At 48.0% G+C, this 12,138-nt stretch overlaps 1 protein-coding gene across 1 annotated transcript in view; it reads right to left on the reverse strand.

The window, feature by feature from the left end:
• The window catches only part of LOC135390066 (leucine-rich repeat neuronal protein 1-like), a 174,340-nt gene that overhangs the window by 100,244 nt on the left and 61,958 nt on the right, over nt 1-12,138 (reverse strand). The window contains exon 2 of the mRNA XM_064620076.1: nt 1,793-1,818. The gene's annotated coding sequence lies outside the window, so the exon portion shown is untranslated. The remainder of the gene's footprint in view (nt 1-1,792; nt 1,819-12,138) is intronic.

A 12,138-nucleotide genomic window follows, 5' to 3' on the forward strand; every position in this document is an offset into this window, starting at 1 on the left:
AGAAAAAAACAAAAAACTCGCATGAACATGGCTCCGCGTGTTCACCCTTAACTCACCTCTCCGGGTACGACGAGGAGAAGTATGATGCCACGTCACCCATGCTTTACAGAGGCAACGCGTTCAGGTTCGCTGGACAGTGGTGGTCAGCGCCCTGTCCCTTTGCCGCCGAAACCAGTTTTACCAGTTCTCCCGGATAATTGGGATAGAAGGACCGGCCAAATCATCACCGAGACAGGAGCAATGCTTTTTCAGAACCCCGAACAGCCGAGTAGCAGACGACAGCGGAGTAACAGACAACATTTCCCTGGACCAATAAGCGAGCGTGGCCCTTGTAGCGTCATTACGAGGTCCCAGGCAGATCATAGGCTGGTACTGCTCTCCACGGCCGTTGCGCACGGTCGCTTTTTGCGGCGAGCTTTAAATTCAATTTCTGCGACAATTATGACACTATGAGGTCAATTAATTCTTATGGTGGATTTTAGTGGCCTCTTTAGCAGTTTTATACAAAGAAAACAGGGTGTTAAAAATGACTTCTGTCACCCTGTATAGTGCGCACCAGACTTTTACGTACCTTGAGCAGAGCCGTCGCGAGGCGAGTTTGCGTCCGGGGCGGGGCAAATCTGAAGCGCCCCCCCCTCCCTCACTGCCGTCAGAAGCCTTGTAAACAAAGAAAAGAAAACGCCCATTTGCACTGCCCAGACCATAAATTCAAATTCTCTTCTTTATACTGTCCAATCAACCTGCCAGGGCTTGCCGTTCGGCGCCCTCTCTGGCGAAGGCGTCTGGGGCGGCTGCCCCTCTCGCACCCCCGTCGCTACGGCTCTGATCTTGAGTATGCATTCAAAATACAGTACTTTAAATACTTTTTCCGGTATTTTGATACTCTACTCAATACTTTTTACGACAAGTATTTTTAAAGCACTTAAAATACTTATTTCAGTATTTGATACGCAGTACTCAAAATACTTTCCTTCCTCGTCAAGCCGTATCCGGAATACTTCCCCGCCGTGTCCAGATTTTCATCTTACTGGAACTTAACCCCGGTTTTCCTTTTTTTTTTTTGTAACTCCCGTATCTGTCATTTATCCTCCTGTACAATAGGCTGGTCCCACGCTTGGCCTTGCTTGTCAATAACCCGACCCCTTCATCAGAAAACGGTTCCTATTCATATTGCCAGTTGCATCCTCAGGGGATTAGGTACAAGAGAATCGCAACATTTATTTTATTGGTCACCAAAGCAATAAACACGCGCCAGAGGTAGAAAGACCCGAGCTGACATACAAGAGGGATTACGAAGTTTTGGGAAGTCAGAACATATCACTAAAGTTTTCTTGAGTTCAGCAAAATTCACCAAACATAACCTTACGCCAAGACCTTTCAAGTAAGAGATGCTCAAGTATGCGGATAAAGTTTATTTCTTTCATCTGTACTGCCGCGTTTCACTTACTGTTACTACTAAAGTACTTTAAAGAGTATGTTAAATACTTCTTAGAGTATTTAGTACTCTACTCAAGTTACGTTCCGTTTTGAGTATTTTGTACTCTATTTTAAATATTTTTATGTGGAGTATTTAGTATATTTTTAAATACTTTGCACTGTGTTTTGTACATGTCTGGTGCGTGCAAAGTGCCTGGCCTGCTTTAAAGAGGGATTATATTCCTTGTAGACCGATTTCAACGGACTGTGAGACAGGTCTGTGTCCAATGAATTTCTTGCTTGCATGTATTATTTAGGCTATCTACAGGTCACAATATAGGTCACTATAGGTGCAACGTATTGATTTGCTTCTTACCTTTATCATGGTGCATGCGGCGTAAACTGAAACGAGAAGACAACACAATCAAACATGTAAATAATCCTCATCACATGCTGTTTTCTACGTAGGACTCTAAACACACATTATACTTTCATACATATATTAGCATCAGCACTTAAACGTGCGCGATATGTGCTCCACACTTCAGTGGCATTGTAGCGTAAACAGGCCACCAAACATTTCTGAAATAATGATACACCATGAAAGAACACAGCTCATAGTACCCAAATATACAATTCGTACGGCTCGTGCCAGCTCATTGACCTGTATAACTGCTTTCAAAGATGAGTAACCAGCGAGCCTCTCTCCACAACGCATACGTCACATGGCTACGTAGCGCTTTGCCGTCCAATCGGGGGGCCGAGCTGTGCACATGACGTTTCAAATTACCAGCCAATAAACATAGTTCGTTATCAGCTGTGAGTCGGAGCGCTCAGTTTGTTTGTGTGAAACGACGTTTTGCGTTCCGTGGTTCCGAAATTCAACGTCATGACATCTTCAACATGAGAGAGCAAGAGAGAAACTGATGTTCTGAGGCTGGAACAGTGACTTTCATCATCTTTCATCTTCAACATCTCCGGCTGGCGCACACGTCAACAGCTGGGCTGCAATCACATGACGCGATTCGAACCCGGGTTCCTCCCAATCACGATGTGACATTGCCAGCACGCTATCCACTGTACCACGCGAGCTGGTGACGCGATGCCGCGTGGCTCAAACCAAAGTACGGCAGCCCAGTTGTCGGAACGATTCGAAGATGACGAAGATATTCGCGCTCGTGGTGCGTGCTACTGCCCAGAAAACGTAGTGCGCGTATGATACCTAAATTAAACGCATTTCTTTCTCAGTTTGCGGCTCTAACTGTTTAGATTTTGAATAGAAGAGGATTCACGTTCATCTAGTCCAATTCCGCATTTGAAATAAAATTGTACGTGGAACACTCAATCGTAATTGGTGGGGAAAGCACTACGTCAAAATGACGTAAAGTTAGAGCGTGGGGCGGAGCTAAAATGCGAAAGAGTGCAGTGAATATTTCATCCGTATGCAAGCGCCTTTTGTTTTTGAGCGTTAGTAATTGCCAGGAGTTTTCACGGCCTAAGTTCCAATAATATAACACAAAGAAATGTGCACCTTCTGTACCTGTTTACGGCCCCTTTAATGACCACACTCAAAGCTGAGAAATGGCACGAGGAAATTGTGCGGAGACACGCGGCCAGTCATTCGAAAGGAAATGCGGTACACTCTAAAAACTGAACTTCACCGCATAGTACGCTCCGCGCCAACCATTGCCACGAATGATACGGTTATCGCTTCTGGTTCGAGTAGAGAGGGGGGCGTACGTCATTTTGTGTCAATTATCATCACGTATCCAAATTGACAAAAAAAGTGCGCACGCCGCCCCTCGCTCTTCGAAGCGATAACCCTAAACTCTTAAAAATAAGACGGGGGGGGGGGGGGGTCGAAGTAGCTTGCCGTTGTTGGCCGCACACGAGTGGGCCTCGTCACGACTACAGCAAAAAAAAAAAGAAAGACAAGAGAGTTGATGAGTTCCAAGTGAGGCATAGGCAGGATGAACGATACTGATGGGGCGGAGGTGCACTGTGGATGAGCGGCGCACTAGAGCGGTCTTTCCGCGAGGCCCGTTTCTTGAAGAAGAGTTTCCCGCATAGTATGGCATGTGCGGCATTCTGTCAGGATATGTTCGATAGTTTCCGGATGATGACAGTGACCGCAACTGGAATCCTCCCTGGAGTCGATCTTGAACAGTTGCGAGTTCGTGAACGCAGATCCCGTGCGTAGCCGATGGAGCATTGTCTGCATGACTCGGGGAAGGTCTTTCATGGGAAGAGAGGGTCGGTGATTTTACATCATGTCCTGTATGCCAGGATGACGCACTTCAACTAGCTGTTTAACGGCCATGTGCGTGTCGGTGTCGGCCGGAACTCGTAAGGATGGGCTGCAGCTAAGGTGTGCTGAGGATGGTAGCTGGTCCGCTCGTTCGTTGCCTCTGATGCCGACATGAGACGGATCCATTGGAGAGCAAGATCACCTCCGCTTAACTTATGCTGGGGTTCATCACGTTCCAGAGGGCACTTCTGGAGTCCGTGAGTAAAACGACCTGAACTATTCCGGTCACTTGGACCGCAGCAGCTGCGTGTAACAGGGCCAGGAGTTCGTCCGTCGTGGATGATATAGGGTAACGAGCTGATTTCCCTTGCCAGGCCACGTTCATTGATGGTGATGTCATACAGAAAAAATGGGATGGGATGGGATTGATGGGATGAAGTACGCACTGGTAGCGCTTCTGGCGCGGTCGTCAATGGAGCCATCTGTGAACACCAGAGTATGCGAGTGGTAGACATCGCTTATCAGGTTCTCAGCCGCCATTCTGGTCACCAGGTGCCTGAACTCACTCTTCTTCCGTAAACCCGGGATGTGAAGCGTTGTTGCGGGCATGAACTCGCACCATGGCGGCGTAGGTGGGCTAGCTGGGAGCCGAGGTAGAGCCCCACTGTTGGCCAGAGAGCTGGTGGCAAGCCCACTGGTTAGGCGCCCTAGGGATGTGTGTGTCCTTTGTTCGACGTTCGTGAAGAGGGAATGCTTGTTGATAGATGTTGCCGCGTTATCCAGAAACTGGAGTCTTTTGAGCTCCGAGTGGACACTGGCAGGCTTTTCCTTAGCTTCCAGGTATGTTTGGGTGACGCTAGAAAAGGTAGGTAGACCAAGCGCAGTTCTTATTCTGGCGCGATGAAGACACTCAAGGGCCTGTCACTGCGTAGGCACAAGGCCTACGTACGACGCCACGTAGAGAATGCATGACATAATGGGAGCTTTACGCAGGGTGAACAATGATCGCGCATTGCAGCCCCATGATTTATCGCTGACACTTATGCTGTTCATAATTGTCACAAAAAAGCCGTCCGCCCCCCGGTTTTCAACAAATCAGGGCGGATAACGATATCATTCGAGATGACGGTTGGCTAGGAGCGTGCTATGCGGTGAAGTTCAGTTTTTAGAGTGTACCATCAGATACGGTAAGTTTGTCATCATTTTAGTGCGGAAGTTGGGGAGACACTTTTATTTTGTAACGCATTACCAAAGCTCATTAGAGTTTTGGAAAGTAATGCACTATATTACTCATTACTTTTTCACAGTAATCAGCTAATTGCCATTATGTGCTCCCAGAAGAGTGTATCACACAGGTTCCGGTGGTGTTTGCAGGGCGTATTTTTGTTAGAGACGTCATGAGACGTTTTCTTCACTACACATTTACATTACATTAAGATAGCGCTTCGAGTTACTGCAAAATAGCCACGTATTGATGATTTCGTCGAGATATGGGACCAGTATGCATAATCTCAATGAACAATTAACAGACAAGGTTAGTTGCGGCATAGAATGAGTTGGAATTCATTTCATTTTCATATTCATTCAGTCTTCATTTGGGTGCTCCTTCTTGCGACCTCCTTGTTCTCCTGGTCAGTGGCAAAAGTGGTAAGGAAAAACCACTTTCAAGATTTTCCTGGTTTGTACCAGGCACGATTCATAACTGACAGCTTTAGACAATGCGCGAACTTTCAGCCTAAGCAATGAGTAATGTACGTCATTACGCGTTACTCAGCCAAAAGGAAACGACATTAAACCATTCATTGCTCCTCCTAAAAATGTAATGCTCTAATGAATTACCGGTAATACACTACCCTGAAGGCGAAGACACCGCTTGAGAACGAACGTATTCGGAATAACTGTTCCAATAAAGTTCCACACTGCGACATTCCTGCACGCCTGACGTGCATAGAAGGGAATCCTGTCTGAAGTTCCCTCCGATCCCTTAGAGTGCAGTAGAATCACCCGTGAAGTTCCCGAATAATATTTCTCCTAGCGCATAATACCATTAACGAACCTTCGTAGAGTAATTGATCGAGAGCATCACGTCAAACTTCCGACACAGGGTCATATTCGCGTGGTACACAGAATGCTAACCATGCCAGTAGCGCCCCCTCAACGTGCCTAATTTTATGCGTTAGCGAAACTTACGAAGCGAAAGGATATGCGGATGATATAGCTGACGCAATAACGCACCTGTCAGGCGAAAATATTCAATTAAGGTCCGACATCTGGGTCGGAACTTCATTAAACCTGCACCGGAACTGCTCTGTGGCTCTCCCTATATCAAACTCGATTCCACTTTCCGGTCATAAAGGGACGTGCACGGATCTGACGCCATTATCGTCAAGCATTCAGCAACAATATGCTGGTTCAGGAGCATCTTCCAAGCCAACGTTTTTTTTTTTTTCTCTCTCTCTCTCTCTTTAGGTTGTTTGCAGCTCAAGATTGTGATTGAGGTTTTTTGAAGCCGTCGAAAGTAGCTTGCAAGTTAGTGGGGGTAGGAAACTCCAACACGCTTGCAAGTTTTCGAGAAGTAGGTGAAATACCATCTGCCGATATGTGATATCCAAGATAGTCGATATGATTTTGAACGAAGTTAGAATAGAATAGAATAGAATATTTATTCTGCATTTGCATCTACATTTCAAGGAAAGCGAGGGAGGGGACCTATGCCAGTTGGCATGTGGGCTCCCCTTACAGTAGCACTGTAGCACAGTGTAGTACAGTAGCACTTCGTAAGCCGCAATGTCAGTCCAGCTTCTCTAAGAACTTCTAGTACTTCTCTCAGATTTCGTAGCCCCTCCTCGACGGTCGCAGAAGGTAGAAGTAGGTCGTCCATGTACGCCATGGCAATCGTGTGATGGAGAGGCCCTAATACCGTGTTTACCATTCGGTGGAAGACGGCTGGCGCGTTTACCATACCAAAGGGCATCCTCGTAAACTCGAAATGACCATCCGGAGTGATGAAACCAGTTTTCTTCTGCGACGTTTGGGCCATAGGTACCTGGTCGTATCCTGACGCTAAGTCCAAGCTAGACTTGCACTTCTTTCCTTGGAGCCTGTCGAGTTGATCGTCAATCAACGGAAGCGGGTACTTGTCTGGTTTTGTGATGCGGTTCAAGGCACGGTAGTCAATACAAAGTTTTTCTTCACCTGTCTTTTTGCGTACTAATAGGACTGGGCTGGCATACTCAGAGTTTGAGTCAGTCACAATCCCTGCACCCCTAAGCTCATCGACGATGTTTCGGACATTCTCCCTTTCCTTATACGAAAGCCGGTAAGGTCGGTACGTAACTGGCTTGTCTGTTATCAGTTCTATAGTCATTTGTGACGCAGTGGTTAGTCCGATTTCAGACAGTGATTTCGCAAAACAATCACGGTACTCCTCAATGAGTCGAAGCAGCTGCTGGCGTTCCTCTGACGATGCCATCTCTCCAACATTGAGCTCACGCACGTCGATATAGGCTCGTACTTGTTAGGATGAACGTGCAGTACGGCAGGCAGATCAATGGACGTATCTTCGCTGCATTTATCTCCACGAGCGACTACTTGTCCCTTTCTATACTCTGAGTCGTAAGTCTGAGCCGGACACGTTCGCAATGGGCACAACACACTGCGAGTCATCGGTAACGCGTACAACGCAACTTGGAATACAATGTTCTTCACCCTCTTTTGGTCTGTACTGTGTATCTACAAAGAGGTCCGTTTCCGCTGTACTCTGCGTAAAACATCAAACGAAACCGATGTAGTTCGGTGGTATGACGGTAGAGCCCTTTGCCCATAGGCTAACGCGTCTCCGTGGTAATGTTGGGGGGGGGGGGGATATATTTATTAGACGAAAAGGAAAAAACCGGGCAAAGGTCAGCCAAACGGGACGTCGGCTTGCTATTCCAGAAATAAGAAATAATAATAAATAAATAAAAAGAAAAATGATGAAAGAAGGATGAGGTAGTTTAAAGACAAAGATGACAAAAAAAAGATGACTAACAAACGGTGAAAGAATGATGAGATGAATCACAGAAGATGACTTTAAAAGGAAAGCATGAGGTTAATGCGTTGAGTGTGAGAGTGGGGCACAGAAGAATGAGATTGCACGTCTGAGTTCACAGGCTGTTCATCAGACCTGAATCTCTCGAGAAAGTCAGAACTGCTTTGGTTACAGACCGCTGTGTGTGATCTCGTACTGGGCCAAGCAGAGTGGCCAGAGAAAAGTCCGTGCACCGCAGCTCGAGTAGGCGTCGTCTCAGCGTGGCTCGAGGGGTGTCGAATCTGTGACAGTCGAGGAGAAGGTGTGACACATCAGCTTCAACAGCGCAAGTGGGGCATTTGGGCGACTGGAGAAGACCCATTTTACAGAGAAGTAGAGGTGTCCTGGCGGCATTAAGGCGTAGTCGGTGTAGAATGGACGTTTCTTGACGCGAGCACTGGTGTGTGGCAACAAAATCCATCGACGGGTCGATAGACCGGAGATGGTCGTTCAGTCGGACAGCGTCCTCTTGAAACTGCAGAGTGCCGTTATGACGGAGTCGCTGTGTCTGTAACCGACACGATGAGGCTGAAAGTGGTAGGAGACAGTTATTGGAGGTGCCGTCCCCATGTGCCCGACGTGCTAAGGCGTCTGCGCGGGCGTTTCCGTGCAGGCCGGTGTGACTGGGTACCCATTGGAAACACAGGCTATGACCAAAGGATAGAAGTCGGTTGTATATTGCGACTATCATGGTGTCTAGGCCGCCGACTGTTCTGGAACAATAATTTGCTAGAACTTCTAGCGCCACCTTACTGTCCGTGAACACAACCCAAGCGCCCGGTAATGTTGGGATCTGTATTCGACAGAGCGTATTATCATCTTCGTCTATATCTTGACATTCTTCAAACAGGCGCAGCGTATCCCGCCTACGAAAGACGGTTACGTGACGTTGCTCAGTGAAAGGCTGTCCTACCAAAAGCGGTATGGACTGAGAGCGATCTGGAACAATGTAGGCTGGGACCTGTGCTTGCGCCTGGTCGATCTTGATATTAGCGTTCGCAATACCGCATACAGGTACACTTCCTGACCCGTATCCGCCGATGTTGATGGCGAGTACACGACACCTAACTCCTCGGCGTCAGAGCGTCTCAAGGCCACGCATTGGCTTCCTATATCTACGTACGCCTTTACCGGCACGTCGTTTACGACCGCGTCAACGAAATATTTCTCATTGTCCCTGCTCGATGCTACTTGACTTTCAACATGGTGACTTTCCACAGTATGAGATGTCGGCTTCTTTGCTGGACAATCCTGTATCTTGTGCCCGACCTTCTTGCATTTGTCGCTACGCTGTCGCTTCTGTGGCTCTGGGCATTCCAGCGAGATATGACCGTACCTGTTGCAATTAAAGCAAAGAGGTTCCTTCTTCTCATTAAATATCGGCTTGTGCTTCGTCTTCACCTTTGCTGAAGCTTGATTATCAGATGTCCTCGAACGAACGCCGTCTGCTGATCTGTGTTCGTCACGCTTCGATGCACCTCTAACAGCAACAAGTCTGTCGTCTAGCTTTTGATGCACTTGAGAAGGTCTCGAAGCGATGTAAAGGAGGTCACACTGAGACAACGAACTGCCTCTTCATCGTCTAGTTCAGTTATCACGTACTCCATAATATTTTCGTCAGTCAATCCGCATCGCCTAGCTCGGCTCACTTTATCGTGAAAATACTCGTCAACCGTTTCATCCTTTTTCTTTCTTCTCTCAACCATTTCGTGGTGCAGCTAAACCTGTGCGCCGATGGCAGTTTGACCGGCGGGGGCGTCAAGCCGGTTTTTCGGGCGGCGTCGGCGGCGTCGGCGGCGCGAGCATGCAGATGCTAACCGTTGCCATTAGCGTGGGCCAGCGTGGGCCCTGTGGTACCTAACATGGGATGTAGCAGTAATCATCTGGTTATTTGCGTGCGAGGAGGCACTACGCGCATAAACGCGTGTGGTTTCCTATTCCGCAAAAAGCAGAACTGTCAGACATCAGACAGATGCTTCTTCAAGATACTAACTTTTCAAATGATTTGTCTCCGTCCTTCTCCCTCGCGCGCACCAGGCACTCTTCACAGAATAAATCAGAACCGATGTTCCTCTTCTTGTCACCATCTTGCAGAACAAGACCACCAAAGTAGCGCCAGACCCCGCTCGTTTTTGTGGCCTTTGAACTTTTATCGATAGAGAACAACGACACTTTCCTTCGGAACGGACAACTCGTTTCCGATGTCATGGCAAACCTCGAAGGCAGCACCGCGCAATCGTTTTCGGCTTCCCGCTTGCGCTCGTCCGCACACGAAACGAGATCAACCACGGAACGCCGTACCGAACGCGCGTGGTCCCTCGGCGCGCCGGGCTGGCGCCAGCGGCAGCGCCGGCGTGAGGCAGATCGGCGGCGACGGCGGCGCGAATCGGCGGCGCACAGGTCTAGGTGCAGCTTCGGAAGACTTCTTATGACTGGGAATGCGCTCCGCAGGTGTGCGTTCCATTCCTGCCACGTCGTCGGCACTTCCTGAAGTCCTTCAGGCCACGTTTTGGCCGGTCCCTCTAACTTTGACACAGCGTGACAAACTGTTTGTGCGTCAGTCCATCCGTACATTGTTGCAATACTGTCTCTTCACTTCTGCATTACTCTTTAGCCACGTTTCCATTGTGACGTTCGTATCACTGACAGGGTTGAATACTGGGACCAGATTCCCGCCATCCGCTAATCGTCCCATCGCTGAAAGTTGTCCATCTGTCCCAGTCGTTCGGAACAATGAAGCAGCACCCGTGATAGCCTCGCTGACTGCAGCCCGTATAGCCACTTGCATCACATCATGGAAATCATAAGCACCGTTGCTACTGCTTACTTGATGTTCGGTGCGGTGCTCTTCGTTTTGAATGGTGCGCTGTGTGCCGTTTGCATGCGACAAATCCGTCATTCCTACGTTGTGCTGTTGGTCCTCCGGAGACTCCCGATCGACGTCTTCGTTGTCGTCGGCTACGTTAGTCCCATGTGAAACAACTGCATCTCTCGAAACATCCTCATCATGCTGTTTTGGGTTCGTGTTCGCACGGGTGGTCGTGGTAGGATGTCGTCGCGGCATGGTCACAAAAATCCAGTTACATCCGCTGCTATGGCCGTCAGAATTGCACTGTGGACTACGTAATCCCACTTCTGAATTTGTTAGATCGTGAGCTAGGCAGTATATTCAAGACAACCTAAAAACTATAACTGGATTTAATCAGAGCGCACATACAAGCAAGTACTACATATGATCCGCCCGCTGCCACACCCGTCTCCTTTTCCTCTGCTTCTCCTGTTACCCTACGCAGCGCTCTGTAACCGCCGCAGCGCTCTAGTGGCGCCAGTAACTGGCCTGTAACACTTGGATCCTGCGCCTTTGGAAAAATGTTATCAGCGTCAACGAAAATTGAGCTAAGGGGTGTAGGCACTTGTCACCAAATGCCATGCTGTGTACTCATCATGTTGAATTGTGCCTAGCTGTGATAACACTATCAACTCCCCCCCCCCCCCATAATGTGAAAAGAATATCACTAAAGTCACAGCTTAGTCCCAAACTAAAAGGAATGACTACATGCGTATTATCCTCAGAGTGCAGAAGATTGCTGCGTAAAATACTGCCTGTACATTTTGTTGTGTCATATCTGAAATGTTTATCTTTGTAACCTGAAGCGTCCAATTGACAGCGTTGTGACAGAACATTTCGCGCAGCAACAGATCACGATTTAAAAGCGCACGCGAAACGAAACCGAAATATGCACGATCTGTCACGAAATCTTATCTTTGTCAGAAGAAAGGGACGTGCGAGGCAGTTGTTAAAGTACCTCACTTCTGTGGGGGCAGGCCTTCCCAGGCGAATTCATCTTGGTGTTGTTTAAGCCAGAGTTTACAATGTTTCGCTTTGCTCCAACTGAGCGAAATTTCGGACCGGAAGCTCGAAAGCCCAGCATGCGTATAGCGACACCTCTCAACTTGAAAACCACCCATTCTCTGTCAAGTTAATGCAAGAGGTGGCAGAAGAAAAACGGTCACCCAACCCCTTCCCGTTTCATTCTCCCTCTCATTTCAAATAACTGTGCGTCCTCCTCCTCGCATCGCTTCTTCCGGAGATCTGAGCGGGCCAAGCAATGTGCGCGCCTCCAAATGACGGTTTTCGCAACTTTTTTTTTATTTCTTACCGGCTATTACCATTGTAGTAGTGAATGTATTTTGCACGAGAATGGGGTAAATCGTGCATGCGCTTTCTGTTTGTCTAAAAAAAAAGAAACGAAAAACGTGAGGTTGGCGTGGTAACTTTGCGGTTTGGAATAAAAGTGCTCGGAAGTAACGGCAAAATCTCCCTCGAGATAAACAGCGTTGACCTCAAAATGCTCAGACAAGTATACTTGTTAAAGGGGCTATGAACTCTACCAAGCTAGCCTGC

The sequence above is a fragment of the Ornithodoros turicata genome, chromosome 3, assembly GCF_037126465.1.
Source record: "Ornithodoros turicata isolate Travis chromosome 3, ASM3712646v1, whole genome shotgun sequence".
NCBI classification, from domain to species: domain Eukaryota; kingdom Metazoa; phylum Arthropoda; class Arachnida; order Ixodida; family Argasidae; genus Ornithodoros; species Ornithodoros turicata.